At 41.7% G+C, this 17430-nt stretch overlaps 1 protein-coding gene and 1 long non-coding RNA gene across 2 annotated transcripts in view; one reads left to right on the forward strand and one right to left on the reverse strand.

Annotated features, from left to right (window-relative positions):
* The window catches only part of LOC102961379 (M1-specific T cell receptor alpha chain-like), a 476819-nt gene that overhangs the window by 24799 nt on the left and 434590 nt on the right, over positions 1–17430 (forward strand). The gene's annotated exons all lie outside the window — the stretch shown is intronic.
* LOC122239550 overlaps positions 1–17430 on the reverse strand; it is a 65356-nt gene that overhangs the window by 21158 nt on the left and 26768 nt on the right. The window contains exon 4 of the long non-coding RNA XR_006218735.1: positions 5329–5419. This is a non-coding gene — a long non-coding RNA (uncharacterized LOC122239550). The remainder of the gene's footprint in view (positions 1–5328; positions 5420–17430) is intronic.

Consider the following 17430-nt stretch of genomic DNA (forward strand, 5'->3'; position numbering starts at 1 on the left):
GGACAGAGAGAAATCGGTTGCATTTGCACAGCGCTTCCGGACAGAATGCCACTTGACACTGGTCCATGACTCCAGCTTCTCTGGGCCCCTTGCTTGCCTTTGGATGCGAGGGGATAAAGCTCTTTCCACACATGTGGCCAATTCCTGGATACAGTGGCACATACTTTGGAAAATCTACTATTAAAAGCATGGGGGAAATGTAAATCTGGAATGCAGACTCCTTACCAAAAAAATATCTATACCTTTACAAAAGTGTAACCAAGGAAATATGAACCACAATTCTCAGTCTCTGAGTGCTAAAATTGATCTGACATTGAAAATGGTCTGTCAAATTTTGATTATTCACAGAGATACAGGCATGCTCTTGTAAATAGCTCCACAGTGTGGGGGCGTCTTTTGTTTGCGTTTTAGAGTTTAGTAAATGGAATGAGAAGAACAAGTGAAGTATAAAAATCACATTGAACAAGATAGTCTTACATCTTCCTGTTTATTGTAGGGCCCCAGCGTGAGCAATCAGCCATCTGCTCCTGTGCTGTGGAAGCCCAGGGCTCACATCACACCCAAGCATTGTCACCATGCCTTCTGTGCCAGAGCGGGAGCGCTGGGGTCATATTTGAAAAGAAGTTCAGTGAAATAGGCAGATGTTCCAGGTGGAACTGTTAGAAACCATCAGAAGTCAGATAGAGGAAAAACACATTTTAATTCTTGCCAATTTCTCCCAAGTCCTCAACAAGACTCTTCAAAGGACTTCAGTGCCATAACAGTTTGCTGCAGAATAAACCACCCCAAAACTTTTAAACAGCTTTTAAACAGCTACCGTTTTACTATCTCATGATACTTCTGCTCCATGTGGCGTCCAGGGGCTCCACTGGACTGGCACACCCCCAAACTGCTTGCTTAAATGTCTGGAGCCTTAGCGAGAATGCCTGCAAGGCTGGCCTCAGCTGGAACACCGGGATGGCAAGGCTCGTCTCTCATTTGCTGTATTCTCAGAGACTGTTCCTCCCCACATGACCTCTGGAGTGGTCTTTCCAGAAGGGAAGCTGTATATTATATCTTATGTGGTGGCTCAGGGTTTTCAAAATCACAAAAGTGGCGGGGTGCCTGGGTGGCTTAGTCGGTTAAGCATCTGACTTCGGCTCAGGTCATGATCTCGTGATTCTTGGGTTCGAGCCCAGGCATTGGGCTCTGTGCTGACAACTCAGAGCCTGGAGCCTGCTTCGGATTCTGTGTCTCCCTCTATCTCTGCCCCTTCCCTGCTTGTGCTCTGTCTCTCTCTCAAAAATAAATAAACTTTTTAAAAAAAAATCACAAAGGTGGAAACTGCCAAGCGAACTTAACATTTAGTCCTAGAACTGCCACGATGTTCCTTCTGTGGCATTCTGTTTGTTAAAGTGAGTCACAAAGCCAGCTCAGATTCATTATGTAAGGGGAGCATGGAATTCAGGAAGAACAGACAGTGGCGGGGGGGGGGGCATCTAACCAAAAAGCGAATGGAATAAACACATTCCTTGGATGATTTTATGGCCTCTTAATTGTCTGTTGCCTCTAGTCTCTACTCCTTTGGATCTAACTTCTACGTAGCCACTAGAATTATTATAAAATATATATATTTGATCAGATCACTTCTTGCTAATCTTTGGGTAATGAGGAACCATTAGAAGTTGTAAAGATAAATTCTATATTAAAAGATATGAGTCCGTTTACATTTCCCCCCTAAGTTATCTTCTTTTTTTTTAAGGTTATTTATTTTGAGAGAGAGAGAGAGAGAGCACGCACCTGTGAGCACACAAATGAGTGGGGGCAGGGCGGGGAGAAGGAGAGAGAGAATCCCAAGCAGGCTCCATGCTGTCACCTGAGTCAAAATCAAGAGTTGGACGCTTAACTGACTGAGCCACCCAGGTGCCCCTCTTAAGTTATCTTCTATGTTCACCTCCCACCCCTTTTCACTACATGCCACAGATGTGTATCTGCTATTTAAAAATTCTAACCACTTATGCACACACTGAACTCTTTCTTAAATCTGTGCCCTTGCAGATGCACCCCCTTTGCCCGGAATATACCTTCCCCATTGTAAAATGTCTACTCATCCAACTTGTCCAGTTCAGACAGCATTGTGTACCTCTTATCTGAAATCTCATAGGATAACACATAGCATTTTAGTATAAATATTCTTGAATCTGTACTCCCTCGTGATTATTTTAACAAAAATATTTGCTACTTTGAGCTGTCTTATATTTATATTCAGTGCAAGGGGCGCCTGGGTGGCTCAGTTGGTTAAGCGGCCGACTTCAGCTCGGGTCATGATCTCGCGGTCCGTGAGTTCAAGCCCCGCGTCGGGCACTGGGCTGACAGCTCAGAGCCTGGGGCCTGTTTCAGATTCTGTGTCTCCCTCTCTCTGACCCTCCCCTGTTCATGCTCTGTCTCTCTCTGTCTCAAAAATAAATAAACATTAAAAAAAAAATTTTTTTATATTCAGTGCAAGCATTTCCTACTGGGAGGGGAGAGATTCCTTCTACTCCTCAAACCAGTTCCTTCTTCTCTTCATTTAGCAAATTTCTACGTCACGCCGTGGGGCCCAGAGACAGTTTACAACAGAGAGTATGGTGTGTGTTGGAGAAGAGCAGATTTCTCCCACGCCAGACGTTCTCGCTCCAGGTTAGGCTTCCGTGTGCACTGCAGCCCTGCCCTTGTTCTGCCCAGAAGTGACACAATGATTCAAGTTTCCACAGTGCCCCTTCCAGACTCCTTGCTCTTTTGGCATGGGAAGGAGACTTCATTATCACAGCACTGGTTTTGCCTTCATTTGGGGGCCCCGAACCAACATTCCTGGGAAGGAAAGAGGATCCCAATGGCGTGTATGTCCAAAACGTTTATCTTAACTCACGAGATTTTCATTTTCTAGCTCATCCTGAAACTGCTAAAACAGAACATGTTCTGTTTCCATATTATTCTTTAATTCAAATTCAGATCCACTTTTAACTCTAACTTAAAGTGTTGAGATTTCTGCTATTAAAACATCTACATGGCAATACTTCAAAGACATTAGAGCGCCTATAGTGGATTAAACCATGAACCTCCCAAAGAGACGTCCGCTTCTTAATCCTCGGGAGCTGTGAATGTGACCTTACCCGACAAAGAGCCTTTGCAAAAGTAATTAAATTAAGAATAGCAATATAAGATCATCCTGGATTATCCAGGGGGGTCATAAATCCAATGGCAAATGTCTTTTTGAGAGACACACAGAGGAGAAGGCCGGGTGAGGCACTCTGGCTAGAGGTGGAGTTTGGAGAGATGCAGCCACAAGCCAAGGGATGCCTGGAGGCATCAGGAGGTGGAAGAGGCAGGGCAGGCTCCAACCCCTGAGCACTCAAAGGGAGCATTGCCCTGCTGACACCTGATTACATACTCCTGGCCTCCAGTACTGTTAGAAAATAAGTTTTTGTTATTCTGAGCCACCACGTTTGTTACAGTAGACCTAGAAAACGAATGTGGTTTCTCCCTAAAGTAACTTGACTGTCTACATTCCCAAAGGGTATATGCAAGCACACACATTTACTTATCATTTAACAAATATTTGAGTACCCACTGTTTGCCAGGTATTAGAATAGTTTGTGGGAACATGGTGATGAACAAAGACAAACATTGAGTAAGTGACTACCACACGTCCGGGACTTTACTTGTGATACAGTAGCGACAAAAACAGACAAAATTCCTTGTTTTCATAGACCCCACATTCAAAAGAGGCACTGTCCAACAGAACTTTCTGAGGTAGCAGAAATATCTATATTCACACTGTCCACTAGCCACTAGCCCTACGTGGCTATTGAGAACTTGAAGCGTAGCTAATATAACTGACAAACTAAATTTTATTTTATTTTTACTCCTTTAAAGTTTTTATGGATTTATTTTGAGGGATGGAGGGGGGGGAGAGAGAGAGAGAGAGAGAGCAAGAGAGAGAGAGAGAGAGAGAGAGAGAGAGAGAGAATCCCAAGCAGGCTCTGAGCCCGACGCGGGGCTCAAAGTCACAAAGTGTGAGATTGTGACCTGAGCTGAAATCAAGAGTCAGACACTTATCTGACTGAGCCACCCTGACACACTAAATTTTAAATTTTATTTAATTTTAATTACTTTAAGAAGCCTCATGCGGCTAGTAGCTACCATATAGGTCAGCGCAGTTGTTAAGGATGATATCTAGTATACGCCCTCAAGGTAGATGAATATGAGGCAGCTCAGACAATTAACAGATCATTATCACACAGGGCAGTAAGTACTGTGGTAAGTGAGATTGAAAATCTTTGGAGCCGTGGGGAGCTATTCTACCCACGTGTTTTAAGGAAGCCTTCTTAGAGAAATTCATATGTGATAGATAAGACCTCTTCTTTCAAATTATGTTGATTTTTTTAAAAATCACTGATATGTGAACAAGTAACACATTGGGACAGTAGAGATGACCTCTAAACTGGTAATTAATAACCAGGGTAATCTGTAGGATGACAGAGAAATAGGTACTTTTTATCTTCTACTTTGAGATCATGGGTGACCTAACAATAAATTATGAGTCTTTTCCCACATTTATTTAAATATCTGTGACCTAGTATGTTCCATTAGCTCATGCACAGACAAACGCTACTTGTTTCTGGATGAAACTGGGAATGCCAAATGGAAGTTTTATTACCTGTTGACATCCTAGTTTTAAATCACAGAACCCATTTTTTTTTTTTTAAAGACAAAGTATTCCTCCCTGAACGGTATCAGCAACAGTAAACTTTTTTTCCCCAAGTCTTGACAAATATAGGCACCATTTGAAGTAGAAAACAGTGGCTCAGTGGGTTAAGCATCTGACTGCCACTCATCTCAGGGGTTCCTGAGTTCAAGTCCCGCATCGGGTGAACTGGAGCCTGGCTTCCGGTAAAAACCCGAGCCCTGCGTGTGTCTGTCTCTCTCTCTCTCTCTCTCTGTCTCTCTCTGTCTCTCTCTGTCTCTCTCTCTCTCTCTCTCCTCCCCCTTGCTCATGTGTACCCTCTCTCTCTCTAAAAACAAACAAGTGTATAAGGAATCGGTTATAAAATCGGCACGTTTTGAGTCTGGCCCCCAGGAGGCAGCATCTGCAATCATAGACCCTCTTCTGAAGGTGATTGAGAAAAATAGTCTGACTGGCTACCTGAAATTGCAGTCACTTCTTTCCCCTTTCTTTCCAAAAGGCAGTGTAGTGGTACACTACATTTCTTTGGGTCTGGGAGACTCTTGTAACAAGGCAAACACATTTAGGAGCAACCAGATTCAGTCATTCTTTCTGAAGAGGAAGAAGAGGAAGATGTTACTTACAGTACCAGTGTTGATCTTGTGGATGCAAATATCACGTGAGTTTGAGATTTCCCTGATTGCTTCCAGAGAGCCCAGCATAGTGGAATACCATCTGCAGGAATGAGATTTTTCTGATTAAGAGCAAAAATATTGGAGAGGGGGAGCTAAAAAATAAGAAAGTTAGAGGCACTTGGGGAGGGAGACAGGGAAAGAAGGAGAAAATTAGACAAGAAGAGTGTAGCTCAGAGAATAGAGATCTAATCAGATTTTCTCTGATGCCTCCCATTGGTTTTTTGTTTGTGTTTTTTTTTTAACAGAAGTGAACGGACAAGAGATAAAGCAAATTCCTCAATTCCTGCTTCTACAAGAAGGAGAGAACTTCACCATTTACTGCAATTCCTCAAGGACTTTAAACAGCTTACAGTGGTATAAGCAGAGGCCTGGGGGCAGTCCCGTCCTCTTGATCACCTTAGTTAAGAGTGGAGATGTGAAGCAGAAAAGACTGACAGCTTGGTTTGGAGACACTAGAAAGAACAGTTTGCTGCACATGGTGGCCACCGAGACTGCAGATTCAGGAGTCTATTTCTGCACAGGGGCACAGTGTTCTCAAAGCACCTGCGACCTGTCCCCAAACCTTGCTGTGGAGCTCCAGGAGCAACCCTTCCTTATCTCTCTTTAGGGCAGGAGTCAGAGAAAGCTGAAGGCACAATGTCTGTGTAAAGTTAAATGTTAAATAATTTTAAAAGAATCTCCAGACTCAGATGGCTTAATTGTGAGAATTCTATTAAACATTTGAAGAATTGGCATGAATTTTAAACAAGTTCTTCCAGAAAATAGAGAGTAATTGCTAACTCCTTTTATGAACCTAGTATTACTCCAGTACCAAAATCAGACAAAGGACATACAGAAAACTGCAGAGAAATTTCCCTCATGAATGACTATAGGCACAAAATTTAACAGAATATTGGCGAGTAGATTCATCAATATATAAAAAGAATAATACCAAACGCGAATGGATTTTTCCCAGGGATGCAAGACTGCTCTGCTTCAATGTTTGGAACTTAACTGATGCAATCTACCTTCCTAACAGGCTAAAGAAGAAAATCACATGATCGTGTTAATCTATGCAGAAAATAAGTTTGCCAAAATTCAACATTCTCGCTTGCTAAAAATTGTGACAAACATAGGAGTAGTGAAATCAAATCATTATTGATGGTGGGGCTTTCAAAGTCTTCAGCATTGCTCTGTTGAATGTCCCTTTGTTCTTAAAAGTCCTTTTCCCTTCTCTTTCTGGACACCAGTCATTTCTGACTTGTCACTTACTTCTCCAGGCTACTCTTTGAGGTTTCTTTGGTACGATTTCCACTGCCCTCTCTTTGGTGTTGGGTTCCTTGGGCATTTCCCTTAGTTTCTATTCTTTTCTCTGAGTATTGCTTTTCTCAGAGTATTGCTCTGAGTGTCTTGGTGAAATTATATCTACTATTTAAAGGGAGTACTATATCATAAATAATATAGTGGGTGAGGAGCTGGGCTTGGTGTATAACAGAATTAGATTCCAATTCTTATGTTGTCCTTGGACAAAGTATTTAACTTCGTAAAGATTTGATTTCCCGTCAGTAAGTTAGGATAATATCTACTCTAAGGGACATTAGTAGTAAATTATCAGTGGTTAATAACGCGGATTTTTGAATCATTCTAATGGGACAAATTCCAGTTGTCACTTACTGTGACCTTGGAGAAATTATAAACTTCCTTCCACATTTCAGTTTTCTCATTTATAAAATGAGGATGGTAATACTATTTCCTTCATTTGGCCAAATAATAGTACTTACTTCTTTTTTTTTTTTTTAACGTTTATTTATTTTTGAGACAGAGAGAGACAGAGCATGAACGGGGGAGGGTCAGAGAGAGGGAGACACAGAATCCGAAACAGGCTCCAGGCTCTGAGCTGTCAGCACAGAGCCCAACGCGGGGCTCGAACTCACGGACCGCAAGATCATGACCTGAGCTGAAGTCAGACACTTAACCGACTGAGCCACCCAGGCCCCCCTAGTACTTACTTCTTAACATGAAAACAGACTCTTAGTAAGCAGCCCCTTAAACACACTCTCATCAGATTATAATGCTAAGAAATTCATTCAAGCCTAAATAGGAGCAGGAGAAAGACAGGCACAAAAACCTTGACGCAATTTGTTACCATATTTGACCCCCAGAGGGTGATATTGTGTAAACTGGAAGAGACTCTTCTAAAAAAAAAAAAAAAAAAAAAATTCTACCTCACTTCTGTGAGCTTCTTTACCTTACAGCTCAACAGAGGCACACATTCTGAGTAGGCTAGACACCAGGAGCAGTCATTGTCAAGGAAGCGTCTCTTACTAACTATCTCTAGAACTTAGCCTTTGAACGGGGATTTCTGGAAACTCAAATTTTCCTTGTTACAAAGACTCAGCGCAATCCGGCAGGCTTCTTCCTGCTCCTCAGGGGAAATCTTCCAGAACACAGCCGTCAGCTTCCTCACCGCCTAGCTATGTGCTCAGTGACCATCCTGCTGTTTGGAATGCTCTTCACAGTGAGTAAGTAACACTGTATTTTACGCTCCTGCCTCCATGTCAGAAACACTGTTCTGACTGGAATCTGCAGGGAGACACTGTCTCATTTTAAGTACGTCTGTCCTGGTCTCACTGACTCAGCATTGATGTTTCAGGAGGAACGGGAGCCCAGTCAGTGACTCAGCCTGATGCCCAGGTGTTGGTCTCTGAAGGAGCCCGTCTGGAGCTGAAGTGCAACTATTCCTCTCGTGGAACGACTTACGTCTTCTGGTACGTGCAGTACCCCAACCAAGGACTCCAGCTTCTCCTCAAGTACATATCAGGGGACACCCTGGTTAAAGGCCTCAACGGTTTCGAGGCTGAATTTAAGAAGAGTGAAACCTCTTTCCACCTGAGGAAATCCCCAGCCCTTGGTAGTGACGCGGCCAAGTACTTCTGTGCTGTGAGTGACACGGTGCCTGGGACTGCAGGGGGACCTGAACACAAACTTCCTGAGACACCGCAGTTTTCAGAGACTCAAGGACACAGTCTGACTTGTTTTTAGCAAAGTCTGTCATTTGATGGAAGTGAGCAAATGGAGGAAGAGACCTCTGGGGGGGTGCTTGGCTCCTGGCTCCTGAGGATAAATAGGAACTTCACCGTGTATCTTCTTTTACTACTGGGTCATGTAGACAAGTCCTAGAACAGAGACACTTGTATGGATATTCTCCTGCCATTTGGGGATATTGCATTCTAGAGGGTCCGGATTCCACTTTTATGTGACCAATACTGACCTTCTAATCTTTCACTTTCTGAACTCACCTCCAACATGCTCTCCACACCATCTTTTGCTTTTTTTTACTTTCTAACAGCTCCATTCTTTCAGTCTCTGGTCATAACTCAAGAGTTATTTTTGATTCTTATTTTTTCTCTCACTGTTGACATCTAATCCACCAAAAACTCGAAGTGGCCCTACCTTTAAAATTGATCCATAATCTGACCACTGTTACCATCTTCACTATACCTCCCTGGTCAAGCCCCCCTCATCTCTCAGATGAATTACTCTGAGAGCCTTCTAAGGGTCCCTTGGCTTGTCCTCCTACACTTCCTCCCCCTCCTCCTCCTCCTCCTCCTCCTCCTCCTCCTTCTTCTTCTTCTTCTTCTTCTTCTTCTTCTTCTATTTTTTTTTAAGAGCTGGGTCAGCCAATCAGCTTTTTAAAAAAATGTTTATTTATTTATTTTTGGGAGAGAGAGCGGTAGAGAGGGGGCAGGGGAGGGGCAGAGAGAGAGGAAGACAGAATCCCAAGCAGGTTCTGCACTCTCAGTGCAGAGTGTGTTGCGAGGCTCAAACTCATGAACCTCGAGATCGTGACTGAGCCAAAATCAAGAATCAGGTGCTTAACTGAACCACCCAGGCACCCCTACAGTTCCTTGTTAATACAGCAGTGTCTTCCTCACTTTGGGCTGCTGTATCAAGTACCGTTGACCAGGTGGCTTATAAACAACAGAAATTTATTTCTCACAGTCTTCAAGGCTGGAAGTCTGAGATCAGAGTGCCGGCATGGTTGGGTTCTGGGGAGTATTCCTTCCCAGACTGCAGACTGCCAACTTCTCGGTGCATCTTCATGTGGCAGAGAGCAGAGAAGAGCAAGCTCTGTCAGGACTCCTGTAAGGTCACTAATCCCATTCAGGGCTCCACTCTCATGACCTCACCTAATCCTAATTACCTCTCCAGAGCTCCACCTCCTACAATCATCACATTAGGGGGTGGAGTTTCAACAAATGAATTTTGGAGGGCACACATTCAGTCCATGACAAGCAGCCCATGTGATTCTTTAAAACATAGGTCAGGGGTGCCTGGGTGGCTCGGTTAAGCATCAGACTACAGCTCAGGTCATGATCTTGCACTCCGTGAGTTCGAGCCCCGTGTCTGGCTTTGCACTGACAGCTCGGAGCCTGGAGTCTGCTTCAGATTCTGTGTCTCCCTCTCTCTCTGCCTCTCCCTGACTCACACTCTGTTTTTCTCTCTCAAAAATAAAGAACATAAAAAAACATCTTAAAAAAAAAAAAAAAAACAAGAGCAACACAGGTCAGATCATGTCACATAAATGCTTTCAGTAGTTTCCCATTTTTCTCAAAGTCCTTACAATGGCCTATAGACTCTACATGATCTTCTCCTGTTACCTTTTTAAAATGCTAAGGGGGAAAAATTAGTTTTCAATCCTGAAAACCACAGCCAATGAAAATTCCCTACTGAGATTATGGTAAAATAAAGACTTTCTCCAGTGAAGGAAAACAGAATTCACTGTTAAGTGGACCTACCTTAAAAGAAATCCTGAAGGAAGTTCTTCAGACTGAAAAGAAATGATACCATAGGAAAATCTGGAACTTTAAGAATGAAGTAAGAACAATGGAAATAGTAAAAGTCTGGTCGTACGTAAGAAATGAATTTTCTTATTTAAAACATGTATAGCTACTGAAATCAAATCATTACAACATTGATGGTGGGGCTTTCAAAGTCTCGGAGCGCCTGGGTGGCCCAGTCGGTTGAGTGTCCGACTTTGGCTCATGTCATGATCTCACGGTTTGTGAGTTTGAGCCCCGCGTCGGGCTCTGTGCTGAAGGCTCAGAGCCTGGAGCCTGCTTCGGATTCCGTGTCTCCCTCTCTCTCTGCCCCTCCCCCACTCATGCTCTGTCTCTGTCTCAGAAATAAATAAACATTAAAAAAATTTTTTTTAAAGTCTGAAATGGAAGACATCCAACAGCTATAAAATGAAGGGGGGGTAAAATAACCTATACAATCATAACATTTCTATATTTTGCTTAAAGCACTGAAAAAACTCTAAATAGACTGGGAAAGGTGAGGCAGTAGGCACGCTACAGTCCTTAGAAAGCATACTACATAACATACTACAAAAAGAAAGGGCAAATAGATGATAGAATACTGAGAAACAAAATCAGAGTATGCAAACAGAACACGAACAATAAAATGATGGACATAAATCTAATCACATCAATAATTATGTTAAATACAAATATTTAAATACACAAATTTAAAGAAATTTAAAGACAGACATTGTCAGTGTGGATTTTTTTTGACTCACCTATGTACTGTCTCATGAAACCCATGTTAAATATAATGACATAGATAGATTAAAAATAAAAGTATGGGAAAAGACATCCAGGCAAACACTAATATGGAAAGGCTATATTAATGTCAGACAATTTAAACTTCAGAAAAAGAAATATTACAGAAATAAAGAGGTATATTCCATACGTATAAAAGTTCAGCTTACTAAGAAGACATAACAGTGTTAACATATATGCATCTAACTTCAGAATGCTGGAACCTAAAACTATTAGAACTGAAAGAAAAAAAAATAGACAAATCTACAATTATACTTGGAGACCTTTACCCTTTGTGCTCAATAAGTAACAGAATCCATAGTCAGAAATCAGCAAGATTATAGTAGACTTTCACAACACTACCAATTTGACCTTATTGATACATATTCACAGAACACTTCGCTAAGCGATGACAGAAAACACATGAAGCATGCTTAGAATAAAGAACTTTATTCTTTCATCTTTTAAAGAATTACCAGTTATGACGATCTGCCACAAAACGAATGCTGTATACACATGATGGACTACACTAGAACACTATAAGGTAACCCACAACCCACATATGTGGGGGGGGATTGTGTGTATATATATATATATATATATATATATATATATATACACACACACACACACAACATATATATATATATACACACATACATAAATATAATTTGCCATTATTTTGCTGTATTCATTTATATTTTATTTCTCCTTGCATGTTTCTCCTTCCTGCTCACTTGTGTTTGAGCAAGTGGTATATCTGTGCTTCGACATGTAAGTGATGATGTCTGGCAAGCAAGCTATATTTGCTGACAGAATCTTCTGGCTTGTTTGTAAAATCCTAAATTTATTCAAAAATGTATAGGGTTTATGGAAAGTGGTAGAGGTTGATGAGAAGGTTTGTGGTGGGAAATAGGAAGGAAAAAGTGGCCAGGAGAGAAGAGCAGGGTCTGCAGGGCCCAGAGCAATAGGGGGGTGGGGGGTGGGGTGGTCAGGTCATTGTTTCTTGATAATTCTCTTAGAATTAGTGAGATCCAGAGTGGGAAGGCTATTTGGTGACTTTAGGAAGAGTTCTCAGCCTTGAGACAGATTCTTGGGTTCCTGTAAACCTGAAAGAAGAAGACTTCTACTTGGAATACCCACCTAACAGAAACAGTCTATTGTATATTGGATAGTATTTAGTATATGTGCTGCCGAAGCGAGCACAGTATTGGATAGTATTTAAAAAAAAATTTTTTTTAAGTAAGCCCCACGCTCAGCTCAGAGCCCAACATGGGGCTTGAACTCACGACCCTGCAAGTAAGACCTGAGCTCAGATCAAGAGTTGGATGCTTATCTGACTGAGCCACCCAGGCACCCCTGGATAATATTTTTAATATTTATGAATCCTCCCTGAAAGGGTCATGTTTCCACTCACAGATCGGAGGGACATCGTTTACAGTTTGTGTAAATAATTCTTGGCAAAGAGTGGAGCTGGTCTCTGTCTTCATAACCACACACATAATTCTATTTCTTGAAGTCTAAGATCTCAACAGTTCTGAACTTCAAGCACCTTAGGTTCAGATGCTTGGCCAGGCTGGGTGGAGAAGCTTAGATCTTATGGCTTCCCCTTGGATTTGGGCACTAAAGCTGTCAAAGACTTTCCCAACAGGCTAAGGGATGTAGCAGAGTCACCCTTGTTTGGGGTTATCCGGGGTTCTCTGCAAGAACAGTAGAAAAAATGTGTAAATTCTATAGCAAGATTAAATTTATATGTCTTATGCTGCCTTGCCAATCAACAAGAAGAGTTCTTGATCCCTGCATGTCAAAGTGGGGAGAAACACTAAAGTTGCTATTCCTGTTCCTGTGTACGCTTTAACGGGGATAAACAGAACCTCAGGAAGGATTGCCAAGATCCTGTTTGTAACAAATTTAAATTGGAGTGAAAAAGAAGAGAGAAACCAAGAGTTACCCTTACCACTAAGGAGATTCAGGGCTTCAGGAACATTTCAGTTTCACCAATTAACCTCTGTGTTTTGTATTCTTTGGGCACCTGCAGCTGGTCCCCAGTCCTGCTGCTGGGGTTGTGACACCTAGCGTCAAGGCAGCAAAGTTGTTCTCGACAGGCGTTTTGGAAAAGCAACCCCAGTGAATCAAGTATTTTTAGTAGTCTGAAAAAATTTATCTCAAAATGCAAATATATACATTTGATAATATAGCTATGCCTTAATATGGGCTTTGCCAACTTCTCTTCCTCTGCATCAGCTAAGGAAGTCAGTAACTCGGTCCATCCTCTTATTTTTTGACGTTATATAATGTGACACTCTAGGCCACTCAGGCCTACACACTGAAGTATAACAATGGCTTTTCATAGAGTTCTATCTCCCCAATGTTAGTTACATTAACTTATTTCCCACCCTTGCATAACTGGGGCCTGCAATGTGAGTACTTTATTTTTGTTCTAGTTTCTTCCATATCTTCCACGGACATTTCCTTCTTTGTGCTATCTCACCGTTCCCTTTTCTGCCTCTCTTGGTGCCCTAAAAGGAGCTGGCAAGAGAAAACTGACTTTTGGCTCTTGTCTATCCATCCCTATTCTGTGATCTTAGACAGCCTTCCTCTATTCTGAAAGGACAATTTCACCTACTCAGCCTCTCACAGGGCCATTCTAAAACACCTTCTAGAATAAAGATGTCCATTTATCAAATAAGAAACTAATAAAGACTAACATAAATGATGGGCTGAGCCTCATTGTGCCACTGAAGTAAAATATACACTGGCTGTTTTGTAAGTGGATCGAATACTAAGTTGCAAACCGGCCAGGGGTTTGAATTGCTCACAACATATAGTTACTTGTATGAAACAGAGAGAGAGTTGGGTTTTTAAAAAAATTTTTTAATGTTTTATTATTGTATCTTTGAGAGAGAGACAGACAGACAGAGCATGAATGGGGGAGGGGCAGAGAGAGGGAGACACAGAATCAGAAGCAGGCTCCAGGCTCTGAGCTGTCAGCACAGAACCCGATGTGGGGCTTGAACTCATGAGCTGTGAGATCATGACCTAAGCCGAAGTCAGACGCTCAACTGACTAGGCCACCCGGACGCCCCTAGGGGGAGCTGTTTTGATGACTTAACCAGGAACACAGGCCAGTTAATTAATTTATAGCACCTGTGAGCCTCCAAAGTCACTAAACCCTAGATTACAAAATTAAGCTCTAGCTCTTTGCACAGTAGCCATCTTCCAAAGAATTGTATAAAGCTACTAGTTGACTTGAATAAATTGAGTACAATATGAGACATTTTTCTTGGAAAGAGAAGATGCAATCTCAGCTGTGGATAGAACAGGTTTCCCTCGGCAGAGATTTAGGAGATAAAAACACAAAATACCTCCGGCATCCATGTTACAGACTTAAGTTAAGGGAATAAAGATATCTCAGGGGTTGAGTTGAGGAAGGAAGGCAAGGACATGAATATCCACAGCTGCGGTAAGAGGAAATATGTATTTGAATATTCATAATGCTCAAGGTAGTTTCAATAGATAAGTATATGTATTTCCTCTTGAATCCACCACCTCGCTTGGATGCATATTTATTCTCAATGATCTAGGATGGTTACCATACCACTTTTGCATCAGACTTGTTCAAACTTTGATGAGGTGGGGATCTTGTTAAACTACAGATTATGATTCGGTAAGACCTGTAACTCTGCATTTCTAACAAACTCCCACGTGCTGCTGCTGGTCTGCTGACCACCCCCCCCCCCTTGGCAAGGTTTACACCGCCCGAGAGGCAGTATTCTAAGCTGGTCAGGTTTGTGCATTCATCAGGTGCACTGCCTAGATTCGAAGCCGGACTCTGCTCTATGATCCTGGGAGCTTAATTAACTTCTGTACCTCCATTTGCTCCTCAGGAAAAATAAGAATAATGTTAGCTACCTCCCAGAGTTGATAGGATGAAATGAGTTGATTTATGTAAAGTGTTTAGAGAAGTCGACAACTGCTAGTTGTATGCATAGTTTATCAAGTTTACCAAATCAAAAATACCTACGTTTTGGCCCAACTAGATACTTTGTATACCGGTTTATTAAAAAGGGAAAAGGTGACTAATTGGATCTTGTGTGCTTGTCCTACCTCTTCACACAACCCTTGTCACAGGCCAGGACATTCACACGGATGGGTGATTTCCCTTAGGATGATTGTGGCTAACGATGGTGACGTGCTCTTGGATGTTTCTGGATAAGGACCCCGCTAGACCTTTTTGCTCATTCCTGTTGAGGAGGAATTGGAGGAGTAGAGATGAGCTTCAGGGAATCATAAAAATAGGTTGATTGAAACATCGTCTGATTTATGTACATAATCTCAGTGTATCCGCAAGACATACCCATAAAATAAGTAGTGTAAGCCCTGCTCTACTGAATAGGAAGCTATTACATGAGTGAGTGAAGTAAATTGATGTGACCTCACTGGTAATTGGCAGTGATGCCTTACTAATCTAAATATGTCTGACTCCAGCACCAAATCATTTAGTCAGAAGTTATCCCTCCTCCACCAAAATACATATTTTTAAAGTCGGCTTTATGCCCAGCTTGAAATTGATTTTGGCTCTCAAGATAAATAAATAAACTTAAAAAAAAACCCCGTCGTCTCTTGAGTATTGGCATTTCGAGCAATGCGCAGCTGATGTTGAGGCTCAGTAACAATCATACACTGAGAGAAATCATTGTGTTGTTTGAGCATAACTGGTTTTTATTTTCTTTTTAATGTATGATTATAAACAGATCCCTTTATAGAATGGGCACACTGAGGAAAGAAACATTTCTCCAACAACTGACGAAAGTTGATGGTGATCCCATTTGACTTCAGAATCTGAAGAGCTAAATAGTAACTTAATTCTGTCGGCTATTGTGAATAGTGTAGCTCATGACAAAAGGGTGATATAGTACCTAAAACTCAGTAGTACGTTATGGAGCATAAGATGGCAGAGAAGGCCCAAAAACATTCACCTGGAGAGCCATCATGCTGAACCAAATCTCATTACACTTGGATGTAGTCACATGGCCAACACTGATTATCTTTACTAATGGCTATGAACAGTAGCTAAAGCAATCATGAGGCCATTTACCCAAGATTTTATGATATTTGAATACACAATACACCCACATCACAATATCTGTATACTTGAAGCACTATATTAATGCACACACACACACACACACACACACACACACACACACACTCTCACACATTGATTCAATAATTTGTTAGCCATGTATTGACATTTTTCTGCCTAGTAATTGTTAGGGCCACAAGAGTGAAAATGGTGCAATCTTTCTGTCAAGGAACTTGTAGGTGAATCCAACAAGTGCAATCACAACACAACATGTTGAAGACTTTGAGAGTCATGAATCAGAGACCTAATGGCAGAGTAATGCGATAGATATCAGGAAAGTATTCTTAATTAAAGAATATCAACAGGGTTATTCATCTTAATTTGGTAAAAATAGGTTCATGTCTGGGTGCTTACCCATGCCATATGACCCAGAAAATATACCACAGTTTCACACACAAACACAACACTCATATTACACCTACAAATGCAGTTTACAGACACAGTTCTGCTCAACATGCTTGCTGAGGATACCAGAAGTTATAAGATAGTATTTCCATTATCTTCTGTTATTCTGTCTCAAAATGATAAATTTTTATTTTTTTATTATTTTTTAATGATTTTTTAAATGTTATTTACTTATTTTTAGAGAGAGAGAGAGAGCACAAGCAGGGGAGAGGCAGAGAGAGAGGGAGAGAGAGGGAGAGAGAATCCTGAGCAGGCTTCCTGCCCCTCCTTGCACACAGAGCCAGACATAGGGCTCAAACTCATGAACCGAGAGACCATGACCTGAGGTGAAACTAAAGTCAGACGCTTAACCAACTGAAACACCCAGGTACGCCTCAAAATGATAAATGTTTTTAAAATTTTTTAATGGTTATTTATTTTGAGAGAGAAACAGCGGCGGGGCAGAGAGAGAGGGAGACACAGAATCCTAAACAGGCTCCAGGCTCTGAGCTGTCAGCAGAGAGCCTGACACAGAGCTGGAACTCATGAACAGTGAGATCATGACCTGAGCTAAAGTTGGATGTTTAACCGACTGAGCCATCCAGGCACCCCAAAATGATCAATTTTTAAAAGGATGTATTTTCTATTTCTGAGAAAGGTCATTAGTCTCTACTTATATCTTGGTATTTGTGCATACCAAATGAAACTAGGAGAAATAAAAGCATTACTGAAAGTAAATCACTTTCCTATCTCTCCACAGGAGGGTACTGTCTCAAAAGGCAAAATCCTTCAAAGCAGAGTGTGAGGCTGGAGGAAGGGGAGGTTAGAGAGTGAATAATTCAATTGGCTGCCACACAGAGACCTCTGCCTTTTTACCCAGATCCAAGTGGGTGGGAAGTGTTACTCTAGTTCAAAAAAGCCTCTTTCAGGAGGGTATCT

The sequence above is a fragment of the Panthera tigris genome, chromosome B3, assembly GCF_018350195.1.
Source record: "Panthera tigris isolate Pti1 chromosome B3, P.tigris_Pti1_mat1.1, whole genome shotgun sequence".
NCBI lineage: Eukaryota > Metazoa > Chordata > Mammalia > Carnivora > Felidae > Panthera > Panthera tigris.